Source organism: Bubalus kerabau, chromosome 19 (genome assembly GCF_029407905.1).
Source record: "Bubalus kerabau isolate K-KA32 ecotype Philippines breed swamp buffalo chromosome 19, PCC_UOA_SB_1v2, whole genome shotgun sequence".
NCBI lineage: Eukaryota > Metazoa > Chordata > Mammalia > Artiodactyla > Bovidae > Bubalus > Bubalus kerabau.
In genome coordinates, this window is record NC_073642.1 from 17,273,437 (window position 1) to 17,286,856 (window position 13,420).

Genomic DNA, 13,420 nt, shown 5'->3' on the forward strand with positions numbered 1-13,420 from the left:
CATGTTTTCTTTGTACTCATTTTTTAAAAACTGAAGTATAATTAATTTATAATACTGAAAATATTGAAGTATAGTTAATTTATATGTAAATCAGGTATACATCATAATGATTTGGGGTTTGTTTCTTTTGGCAAATGATATTCCATTATAAATTATTATAAGATATTGACCCTGTTCAGTTCAGTCGCTCAGTCGTGTCTGACTCTTTGCGACCCCATGAATCGCAGCACACCAGGCCTCCCTGTCCATCACCAACTCTGGGAGTTCACCCAAACTCATGTCCATCGAGTCGGTGATGCCATCTCATCCTCTGTCGTCCCCTTCTCCTCCTGCCCCCAATCCCTCCCAGCATCAGAGTCTTTTCCAATGAGTCAACTCTTTGCATGAGGTGGCCAAAGTACTGGAGTTTCAGCTTTAGCATCATTCCTTCCAAAGAAGTCCCAGGGCTGATCTCCTTCAGAATGGACTGGTTGGATCTCCTTGCAGTCCAAGGGACTCTCAAGAGTCTTCTCCAACACCACAGTTCAAAAGCATCAATTCTTCAGCGCTCAGCCTTCTTCACAGTCCAACTCTCACATCCATACATGACCACAGGAAAAACCATAGCCTTGACTAGACGAACCTTTGTTGGCAAAGTAATGTCTCTGCTTTTGAATATGCTATCTAGGTTGGTCATAACTTTCCTTCCAAGGAGTAAGCGTCTTTTAATTTCATGGCTGCAGTCACCATCTGCAGTGATTTTGGAGCCCCCAAAAATAAAGTCTGCCACTGTTTCCACTGTTTCCCCATCTATTTCCCATGAAGTGATGGGACTGGATGCCATGATACTATGCAGTAAATCCTCAATTGCTATCTGTTTTATTTACTGTGTGTGTGTTAGTCTCTCAATCACGTCCAAACCTCTGTGAACCCCATGGACTGTAGCCCTTCAGGCTCCTCTGTCCATGAGATTCTCCAGGCAAGAATACTACAGTGGGTTGCCATGTCCTCCTCCAGGGAATCTTCCCGACCCAGGAATCAAACCTGGGTCACCTGCATTGCAGTCAGATTCTTTGTCATCTGAGCCACCTGGGAAGCTCATTACTTACCTGTTTTATGTATAGTACTTTGTATCTGTTAATCCCATACTCCTAATTCCTCCCCCGCCAATCCCATTTCTGAAGTTTGTTTTCTATGTCTGTCAATCTGTTTTTGTATATCGATTCATTTGTAGTTTTTAAATTCCACATGTAAGTGATGTGGTATATAGTATTTGCCATTCTCCATCTTACTCCACTAAGCATAACGTTCTCTTGGTCCGTCCGTGTTGCTGCAGGGGCACTGTTTCACTCTTCCTTACGACCGGGTGGCAGCCCGCTGTGCGCACGTACCTTCTTAAGCCGGCCGTCTGTTGGCGGGCACTGGTCGTCTCTGTGTCTTGGCTGTTGTAAGTTATGCTGTGTGAACATTCGGGTGCACGTATCCTTTGGTTTGGGGGCTTTTTTAGTTGCAGCATCCCAGATCTTTTTCATTGTGGTGTGCAGGATCTTTAGTCACAGGCGTGTTGCAAGGATCAGTTTAGTTGCAGGGATCTGATTTCCTGATCAGGGATCAAACCCAAGGCCCCTGCATTGGGAGCACAGAGTCCTTGCCACTGGACCACCAGGGAAGTCCCACATGTATCATTTTAAATTAGAGTTTTCATCTTTTCTAACTATACTCCCAGGAATGGGATGGCTGGATCACATGGTAACTCTGTTTTTATTTTTAAGGGTCCTCCACACTGTTCTCCATAGTGGCTACACCAGTTTACATTCGCACCAACAGTCTTTGTACACATTTATTTATCAGAGTTAAAGTCATGTTCTGTATAGACACTTATATCCTACTTACTTCATTTCAAATTTTCATATGAACATTGGGTACCTAATATCCCACTTTGTAGACATGTCACTGTTGGGAATTGAGGTGTTGCCAACTTTTCACTCTTACAAATAACATGCAGGGCTGGTTTATACCACCGCTTTTCCCCCTATTTCAAAGTAAACACGTGTTTATTAGAGACAATGTGGAAACTATTAATAAGTAGAATAAATAAATAAAACTTAATTATGGTAGGAAGTTCTGCCTCCAACCAAGATGGAGTAATATTGACCAGATTTACTCACCTCCTAAAACAACCAAAACTCCAGACGAAATACATGGAATGACCGTTTAAAGGACACTGGAAATCAAACAACAAAGTCCAGGTACCCCTGAGAGACCAAGGTCCTGTCTGAGCCTACCGTAAGCCTTGCAACTGCCCTGACTTTCCCAGCTGCAGCCAAGGATGAAGACATGGGTGGAACCTGGAAGACTCCCCAAGTTGAGGGGATGGAGCTGAGACTCATGAGACGCATCTGGCGGGACAGGGGACTTCCCGGGGGTCCAGAGGTTAAGAATGCAGGGGCCACGGGTTCCATCCATGGTTGGGGAGCTAGGCCCCAGCACTGCAACTGCAGAGCCCGCGCGCCACGGCTCGAGAGAAGCCCGCACGCCGCCACAAGGCCGCGGAGCGCCGCGGCAACAGATCCCAGCAGCGAGACCAGCGCAGCCAGAGAAAGCAGCCTGCTGGAGCTAGTGGTAAAGAACCCGCCTGCCAGTGCAGCAGACGTCAGGGAAACAGGTTCAGTCCCTGGGTCGGGAAGATCCCTTGGAAGAGGGCATGGCAGTCCGCTCCAAGATTCTTGCCTGGAGAATCCCATGGACAGAGGAGCCTGGCGGGCTACAGTCCATGGGGTCGCGCAGAGTCAGGCACGACTGAGGCGAATGAGCACAGCACAGAGGATTAGAGGTGAAGTGCCTGTGCTCACCCTGGACCAGGTGTAGCGCCTGCCCCCACCAGCTGGCCGGTAAACCATTCACAGGGCACAGGGTAGAGGACACAGAGGACCTTTCTTAGGAAATAGGGACTAATTGGCCCTACATGAAGCACTGCTCCAGTTCTACCTAAGTCTTGAAAAGCAAGGCCTGGGCTTCTCAGATGGCGCAGTGGTAAAGAATCTGCCTGTCAATGCAGAAGATGCGGGTTTGATCCCTGGGTCAGGAAGATCCAGAGGAGTAAATGGCAACCCAGTCCAATATTCTTGCCTGGAGAATCCCATGGACAGAGGAGCCTGGAGGGCTACAGTCCACGGGGTCGCGCAGAGTCGGGCACGACTGAGCACACACACATGCAAGAGGACCAAACTGTTCCCAAATAACTGAGCCATGTCCCAGAGCAAAGTTCAGGAATATCTAGGAGAACATCCAGCCACAACAGTAACATTCAGTGTCTGGCATCCAGAACAATGACTACACATGGAAGAAAAAATTTAATTCATAGTGAGGATGAAAATCATGTAACCTGACACAGAACTGACACAGATGTTAGAATTACCAGACAAGGATGTTAGAAGTCAGTATAACTATGTTCCATAAATTTAACAAAAGGAAGTAGAACAATGATATTCCAAAGGCAACAACATATTGTTGAAGGAAATAAAAGAAGACCTAAGAAAGTGGAAATACATCTGTGTCCATGGATCAGGAGACTTAACACTGTTAATAGGCCAGTATTCCCCAAATTAATCTATGGGTTCACACAGTCCTTGTCAAAAGCCCAGCAGCAACTGAGATTCCCTGCAGAAACTGACAAGCTGACCCTAAACTTCATATGGGAATTCCATCGATCCAGAACACTACAACAATCTTGAAAAAGAAGAGCCAAGTTCAAAGACACACACTTCCCAATTTCAAGACTCACTACAGAGTTACGGTTATCAAGACAGGGTGTTCCTGGCTCAAGGACAGACACAGAGATCTATCCTTAAGCCAGCAGAATAGAATTGAGAGTCCAAAACTGGGCTGTCACATTTATGGTCAGTGGAGTTTTGAAATTGTGTTACTTCTCTGTTTTGGCTGTGCTGGGTCTTCGCTGCCGGGCACGGGCTTTCTCTAGTTGCGGCAGGGTAGCGGCCGCTCTCTAGTTGCGGCGCCCGACCTCTCAGTGCAGTGGCTTCTCTTGCTGCAGAGCACAGTCTCTAGAATTCGTGGGCTCAGTAGTTGTAACACATGGTCTTAGCTGCCCCGCAGCATGTGGAATCTTCCCTGACCAGGGATCAAATCTGTGTCCCCTGCATTGGTGAATTCTTAGCCACTGGATCTCCAGGGAATTCCAGTGATCAACTGATTTTTGACCGGTGTCAGGACTATTCAAGCAGAAAGAGCAGTCTTTTCAATAAATCATACTGGGACAGCTGGATACCTACATGTGAAAAAAAATGAAATTAGACACACACACACCACACATAATAACTAGCCTGGTCCCTGTGGCTCAGATGGTAATGAATCTGCCTGTAATGGGTTCTCCGTGGGTCAGGAAGATCCCTTGGAGAAGGAAAGGGCAACCCACTCCAGTATTCATACCTGGGGAATCCCATGGACAGAGGAACCTGGTGGGCAACAGTCCACGGGGTCACACAGAGTTGGACACGACTGAGGGACTAACACTACTGTAAGAGCTAAGAAAAAAACAGGGTCAGATCTTCATGACTTGAGGTTAGGCACAGCCTTCGTAGATATGAGGCTAAAACCACAAATGTCAAAAAATAGCAAGATGGGCTTCGTCAAATTTAAAAACTTTTGTGCCTCAAAAGCTACCATCAAGAAAGTGAAAAGACAGCACAGAGAATGGGTGAAAATATTTTAAAAACTGTTAATCTGACACGGGAATTTTATCTAGAATATATTAAGAACACTTTCAACTGAATAATGAAAGGACAAATGACCAAATTTCAAAATGGGCAAAGCCTCTAAACAGACATTTCTCCAAAGAAGATACATAAATGGCCAATAAGCTCATGCAAAGATGTTCAACATCGTTAGTTATCAGAGAAATGCAAATCAAAACCACAAAGCATGAAATATCAATTCATACTCACTAGGAAGGTTATAATAGTTAAAAAAAAAAAAAAAGAAACCAGATAACAAGTGTGCAGGAGGCTGTAGAGAAATGAGAACCCTCGTGTGCTGCTCCTGGGAATATAAAATGGCCCAGCCGCTTTTGAAAATGTTCTGACAGTTTCTCCAGTGGTTAACCATAGTGTACGGATACTTGCTACGAGGATGAGCCTTGGAAACATCGTGCAGACTCAGAGCCCAGTCACAGAGGACCACATTCCGTTTTATTCCATGTATACAAAACGTCCAGAGTGCAGGCAAATGCAGGGAGACCCGCAGTTGCCTCGGACCGCGGCAGCTGGCGGGGAAGGAGGGTGACTGCTCATGGGGCTGGGGTTTCTTCTGGGATGAATGAAAATATTCTAAAATAGACTCTGATCTTGGTCACGTCACTCTGCATACACTGACAGCCCCTGAGTTATACCCTTGTTGTAGGACTTCGGTGGTGATGGATGTAGCACGACAGTTGATGACTGATGATTTCATGGGTATATTCATATCTCAAATGGTATAAAATTGTACAGTTTAAATATGTGCAGTTTATAGCATATCTATTACACCCCATAAAACTATTTCTAAAAATCACCTACAGTGAGCTTCTAGAAATAAGCACACTTCACAGTTTGATATATCCTTCCAATTTATTTTATAAAATGAGATAAGCCTGCTCTTTTTCCATTTGGAAATGTGTCATGATCATCTTTCCACATCATTAAAAGCTTAGGAAATATTTGATGGCCACATAGCCTTTTATGTTCAATAATTCAGTAAAATTTGATGTTATTTATCTTTTTTTTGGTTGTGCGGGGTCCTCACTGCTGCGTCCAGACTTTCTCTAGTCGTGGTGCACGCATACGGGCTTAGTCGTTCAGCCGTGTCAGACTCTTGGGACTGTAGCCTGCCAGGCTCCCCAGTCCAAGGGATTCTTGCTGTGAGAGGGGGCTACTCTCTAGCTGCGGTGTGTGGGCTTCTCATTTTGGTGGCTTCTCTTGTCGCCAAGCACAGGCTCTAGGGTTCACAGGCTTCCGTAGTTGGTGGCACGTGGGCTCAGTATTTGTAGCTCGTGGGCTCTAGAGCACAGGCTCCATAGTTGTGGCACACAGGCTTTAGTTGCTCCGAGGCGTGTGGGATCCTCCCCGGGCCAGGGATCGAACCCACGTCCCTTGCATTGGCAGGCGGACTCTTATCTGCTGTACTACTAGGGAAGTCCAATAATGCAGTCAATTTATTCCAATCAGGGGAATCCAAAATGATCCTTCTGAGCCTTTCTGGCTTCAGGGGCTCTTCTACCGCAGGGAGCCCAGAAGGCAGAGAGAAATTCACCCGGGCCCCATGCCAGCATAGGGCGGGCAGCCCAGGCAGTGATCAGCAGACTTTGAGGGTCATGTGTCCTTCTGAAAATAATTGCAGAACAACATGCACTTCTTGCGTTTTTAAGTTGATCTCTAAAATAATGTCACAAGTTTAGTACTTACAAAGTTTAGAAGTTGTCACAGTATTTATGTGCTTTGAGTAGATTCAGGGCTGAAGATTTAAGCTGTCTGCTTCATAGGAGACGTCTACCATGTAACCTAATCAACAAAGCCAGTCCTTACTGGCAAACTGGCCAATTCGGATTTTGTTCCCCCCACCGCCCCCGGAAGAAGTTTGATTGTTTTTTAAACTTATTTATTTATTTATTTGGGGGTTCCCTGGTGGTTCAGACGGCAAAGAATCTTCCTGCAATGCCAGAGATCCGGATTCAGTCCCTGGGTCGGGGAGATCCCCTGGAGAAGGAAATGCAACCCACTCCAGTATTTTTGCCTGGAGAATCCCACGGACAGAGGAGCCTGGCAGGCTACAGTTCATGGGATCGCAAAGAGTCAGGCACGACTGAGCGGCCAACACACATTTATTTACTTGGCTGTGCCAGGTCTCAGTTGCAGCGTACAGAGTCTCTAGTTGCAGCTTGAGCCCTTCCTGGAGGCAGTCAGCCTCCGGAGGAGAAAAGTCTCTGCATCAGGAGCCAGAGTGGGTTCCTTAAGACTCTGCTCACTTTCCAGGCAGGAGCCAAGGTCCTATAACTGCAGGAACTGTTGGTTCCTGAAGTGAAAACCTGGGCCGTGGCAGGAGGAAGCGTGTGTACCAAGACGAGGGAGATGGTGGCCTCAGTGCTGAGGCTCCCAGGTGGCTCCTGCCTTCCTGCAGCCAGGGTTCAGGGGCAAACGTGGATTTCTGATGGAGTTTCCTCTCACCCTTCCCGCACCCCCAGAATTCTGGAGTGCTTTCTCCTTTCTGATAATGCTTTTCCTAACACGTCCCCCAAAATGACTCTGTTGGAAACGTCTCCAGGGCACAGGACACTGTGGAAGGAGGTCTTCATTTTCCTGAGGAGTAAAGGAAACTTCTGGATAAGGGTATCCACAGACAAGGGGGGCTGCAACCTGGGCCCCCGCTGGCCTGACTCCCAGTGCACCCCTATACCACCTTGCGCCGTGCACCCTGGGGGCTCAGGTGTGGGGACGGCACACACCGCCTGCGGGGCCAAAGCACAGCTCAGCCTCCCCTGGGAGGGGCCAGGGGCCAGGGATGCTGTGGCCCGCCGGAGCGTCGGAGCACAGCCTGGAGAACGGCGGGGAGCCAGAACCCCAGCCGAACTCAGCAGCCCGGCCTCTGGGGTGTCGTCTCTTCATTTGTGTTAAACTCTCATGTCTATCCCTGAGAACTGGGGCTGGAGAGGGGAAGAGACATGACCACTTGTCTCGAAATATTGCAAAGCTGAAATGAGCCCCTGTGGGGGAGAGAAGCCCCAGAAGTCTCAGAGCTTGCTTTCCCCTCCATGCTGGTCTTTGGATGAATCTTGGGGACTGGAGAGCTGCCCATCTTCCTCTCCCGGATCCCCACCCCGGAGGGTGCTGCTCGGGTGGGACCACCCTGGGGTGTCACAGGTGACGCAGGCAAACAACTTTACAATCATGGGGGTCTGGCTGGGGCGGGGGTGGGGTGGGCAGAGGTGTGATGTGAGCATGTGAGTGGGCCTGTCACCCACAGGGAGGGCAGGACCCCGGGAGGGGAACAGGCCCCCACCTGGAGCAGTGCCCGGTGTGGGCTGGTGCCCCCTGCATCAGATGAATTGGTTGGTTGTGCAGGACTGGGATGTCCGGAAGCTTCTTCTGGGGTCCCAGAGCAAGGCCCTTCCTCTCTCTTTGTTGCAGAAAGGCCGAGGCAACTCCCTTCTTACCCAATTCAGCTCAACAAGCCAGTGACTGAGTGCCTGCCTCGGGAGACCGCCCCGGGTGCGTTCAGACAGGAGTGTGTGTAATTGACCCTGTGAAGTGGCTACCGGTCCTCCTGACAGACGCGGGACCGGAGAGGTGCTGGGGTCCTCCCATGGCCTTCATGTGACCAGAGGCCCGAGAGCCCCCTCCTCTGCTGTGACCCCAGGGCTCTGACCTCCAGCTGCCACGCCCAGGTCAGCTGCAGCCCCAGAGCCAGGCTCCCTTGGCTCGGGGGCCCTGGAAGGCCAGGGGTCGGCAGAGGGGCCTCAGGAGGACCAAGCAACTGTCCTGGTCTCCAGGGGGGTTTCCCACATCCTGAGACCAGGACATGTAGTTGCCCTGGACACAGGCACAAACGCCCATGCTTTCTAAACCAAATGCTCCCCAGGAAATCCCATTCCACCCCACCCACTTGGTGCTGAGGCTCCCTGGTACCACCCGGGTCCTGACCACAGTTGTTTCACTCAGCCTTCTTCTGAAGGCCTTCCCACCCACCCCCCGACCTGCCTCTGCAGCCCACCTAGAAAAAAATGCCCTAAGCTAGACAGGGCAGACACCTGAGCTCCAGATGACAAGCAAGCTCCCTGATGCCTGGGGACCCAAGGTCTGCATCCCAAAGGGATTGAAGCCCCCTGCAGAGCCTGAAGCTGGAGGACCCCCCCACACACAACCCCCAGATCTCTCCCAACCCAACTTGATTTTTAAGGAAAGGAAAAAATACGCATGTTCTTATACAAAGCCCCTTAACAGTCCTTCCAGGCTTCCCTGGTGGCTCAGCAGTAAAGAATCCGCCTGTAATGCAGGAGATGTGGGTTCAATCCCTGAGTTGGGCCGATCCCCTGGAGGAGGAATTGGGCCAGGCTGCTGAGGGCGATGCAGGAGATCAGGCCGGATCTGCTTGGCTTTGAAGCTAGACGCTCTTCCGGTGCAGGCCCTCCCTTTCACCTCCGTGCCTGTGTCTTTTCCATGAAAACTGCACGGCACTCTGACCTCTGGGTATAACTTGGCCCGAAGCATCAACAGGAGAAAGAGTGACGTTCACAAAAATACCTGTAGTGATCCAACTGATAACCCCTAACCTCAAAACCGCAGGCGATATGTACGGATACGTGTGTGGAAACGAGCCAGGCTGGGGTCTCAACTCGGGGAAAGGTGCTGACCAACAGGAAGCTTACAGTTAGAGTTACAACGGCTCACCTTTGTGGGGCTTCCCCCAGGGCTCAGCTGGTAAAGAATTCGCTTGCAATGCAGGAGACCCTGGGTTGACTCCTGGATCAGGAAGATCCGCTGGAGAAGGGATAGGCTACCCACTCTAGTATTCTTGGGCTTCCCTGTTGGCTCACCTGGTAAAGAATCTGCCCGCAATGCAGGAGACCTGGGTTCGATCCCTGGGTTGGGAAGATCCCCTGGAGAAGAGAAAGGCTACCCACTCCAGTATTCTGACCTGGAGAATTCCATGGAGTATACAGTCCATAGGGTCTCAAAGAGTTGGACATGACAGCAACTTTCACTTTCACCTTTGTGGAGCATTTCCTGAGTGCCGGGCACTGTGTCAGGATTTTGTCTAAGACTCATATGTGTTCAGTTCTCCTAAGGACCCGGTGAAATGGCCAGTACAGGAGACATAAGAGACGCAGGATCAATCCCTGGATCAGGAAGATCCCCTGGAGAAGGAAATGCAACCCACTCCAGTATTCTTGCCTGGAGAATCCCATGGACAGAGGAGCCTGGCGGGCTAAGGTCCATGGGGTCACAGAGAGTCAGACACAACTGAAGCGCCTCAGCATGCACGCAGTTGAAGCACAGGGACCTGGAGTGTCTGCTGCAAGGCCCGAGTGTGTGAGAGCCACAGGGTCCTGTCCCATGGGACCCTCCAGCTCCTTCTATAATGGAAAAGGAAATATATTTGAGGTCTCGTATATATTTGAGAAGAGGGCATCAGAGGATGAGATGGCTGGATGGCATCACCAATGCAATGGACATGAACTTGGGCAAACTTCGGGAAATGATGAGCGACAGAGAGGCCTGGCGTGCTGCAGTCCATGGGGTTGCAGAGTCGGCCACGACTGGGTGACCGAACAACAACAACAATATGTATCTGGGCTTCCCAGGTGACTCAGCGGTAAAGAATCCTCCTGAAGTGCCGGAGCCACTGGAGACGTGGGTTCGATTCCTGGGGTGGGAAGATTCCCCTGGAGGGCTCTTCAGTATTCTTGAAGAATACAATACCCACTCAGTATTCTTGCCTGGAAAATCCCATGTACGGAGAAGCCTGGTGGGCTCCAGTCCACTGGTTACAAAGAGTCGGACACGACTAAAACGACTCAGCATGCACACATGTACACACACACAGATAAAACACGTGGATGTATAACTGAACCATTTGCTGTGCATCTGAAACTAACACAATATCGTAAATCAGCTACACTTCAATTGTTTTTTTTTTTCGGAGGTCCTTCTTTCCTCACTGTAATTTACGGGCTCAGGTGTGCCAGGATGCATGTCTGGTTCTTTTGCCCTAAGCATGTTTGCCCCAAGTGTTTCCACTGCATAACTGATTGGCCATAAGGCAACTTTGTCCAAGAAGATAAAATAATGAAAAATAAGAGGGACCTTAAAAAGGACGTAGTAAAACATGAGAAATGAATAACAAAGTTAAAAACACTTTGTTGTGACACACAAAATATTTGAATATATTTAAAATATGTGTAGATTCATGGCAATAGTGCAGAAATAACAGATGTTGTGAGTTGTACCTAAGCACTTATCTTCCAAGTCATAGTATTTTATACATTTTTTTGACTTACTCATTTGTTTTGCTGACATCACACTTTTTTCATTCAAATCTCCTCCTTCGTTAAGAAAGATATTAAATATCTGTTTTCCAAGCACTAAGAGCGTGTTCATAGCTGAGCTCTGTGTTGTGTTGTGAAAACTTTCACGACTGTTTCTGGCATTTTGTCACGTGTCCACTGATAGATGTTCCCAAGTTCTGGAAATGTAGCTTCAACTCTGTGTCTTCAAATCACAGAAGGATTTGCAAACCGCTATGTTACCATTTCCTAGTGCAGCAGGCAGTATGGCTTCACCGTCTCACTTCACACCCCCAGTAAGTTCCATCACTCGTCCATATTGCGTGTGTGGTCGGCTGTTCAGTCTTTGCGACTCTCATGGACTGTTCATGGGATTTCCCAGGCAGGAATACTGGGGTGGGGGATCTTCCCGACCCAGAGACTGAATCCATGTCTCCTGCATGGCCAGCAGATTCTTCACCAGTGCACCACCTGGGAAGCCCCATCATGGCTGTATCAGTTCAGTCGCTCAGTCCTGTCCGACTCTGCAACCCCATGGACTGCAGCACGCCAGGCTTCCCTGTCTATCACTAAGTCTGGGAGCTTACTCAAACTCATGTCCATCGAGTCGGTGATGCCATCCAACCATCTCATCCTCTGTCATATATGCTGTGGCCATATATGTAGTGGTTTTATCCATGATTTTTTTAAAAAATATTTGACTGTGCTGGGTCTTAGTTGTTGCTTCAGGACCTTTAGTTGAGACATGTGAACTCTTGGCTGCAGTATGTGGGATCTAGTTCCCTGACCAGGGATCCAACCCAGGCCCCCTACATTGGGAGCTCAGTCTTGCCACTGGACCACCAGGGAGGTCCGTCATCCACCATTTTCAGACCCCTACGTCTGTCACTGCATACATCATTGTGAAAATGCTAAATGCCAGTGGTTCCTGAAAATTCCCAAGATTTATGTAATATGTAAATAGGAGGATTGTGTCAAGGGATAAATGAAACCTGTTGTGAAACTGTCAACCAGTTATTGTCCTTTCTACACCAACACTGCCTTATGGCCTATTAGGCCGTGAAAATGCTGGGGACAAAGATGTTGATGGCAAAGATCCTGATGGAGTATGTTTCTGGAACCTCCGGGAGGGGCCCCTGGCCCAGAAAGGCCTGACTGAGGAGCAGGGAGGGGAGGCAGTGGGCGCCCCTCCTCACCCTGGGGAACTCGGCAGCTCCAGAGACACTGACCCTGCTGTTGGAGGGTGTTTAATTTTGTCATTCATCTCTCATGCTTTGTCATGTCCTTTCAAACATTCCTCTCTTCGTTGTCAGTCACTCAGTCACGTCTGACTCTTTGTGACCCCATGGACTGCAGCACACCAGGCCTCCCTGTCCTTCACTATCCCCCAGAGTTCACTCAAACTCATGTCCATCAAGTTGGTGATGCCATCCAACCATCTCGGCCTCTATCGTCCCCTTCTTCTGCCCTCAATCTTTCCCAGCATCAGGGTCTTTTCTAATGAGACAGCTCTTCTCATCAGGTGGCCAAAGTCATGGAGTTTCAGCATCAGTCCTTCCAGTGAATATTCAGGGTTGATTTCCTTTAGGATGGACTGGTTGGATCTCCCTGCAGTCCAAGGGACTCGCGAGAGTCTTCTCCAACACCACAGTTCAAAAGCATCAATTCTTCAGTGCTCAGCCTTCTTTATGGTCCAACTCTCACATCCATAGCTGACTACTGGAAAAACCATAGCTTTGACCAAACAGACCTTTTAATTTTCATTATTTTTTATGGCAAAGCTGCCTTATAGCCAGTTAGTCCTGTCCTCTTTCCTGTCTCGGAGGCCACAGCCCTTGAAGGCTCTGTGGGTCCTCTTGGGACTGAGGTTCCCAGGACCCTTTATCCCGTCCCGGACAGGAGGGCTCCTGCTTGCATCCCAGAGTCGGTCTGGCCCCTGGGAAGCCAAGGAGCCTGGAGTCAGGCCTACAGGGCACAGACTGGGCACATATCCCACCCACTGCGATGGCACTGGTCATTCCAACTGTATCCAGGGCTCCCTGGTGTTTGGTGCTTTACAGAGCTTGACCTCAATCCCTTCTGTTAACCCCGCCACTGGTAAGCCTTTATCAGAGAATCAAATGGTTTATCTGAGCCTGCACACAGATGAGACAGCTGGGACCCAAACCAGCGGGCTTAGCCCTGAAGGCCACCTGCCCACTGCAGCCTGGTGCCTCCCACCAGTGTGAGCCTGTGACGAGCAGCTTTAACCTCTTGGCCTGTTTCCTCACCAGCAGGAAGGGGACAAGGATGCCCACCTCCAAGGGGGGTCACTGTGAGGATTAGAGGAGGTGATGTAAAGCACTGGTCAGGGGCCAGCAGAGTTGCAGCTGACGGATGCCAACACATGCA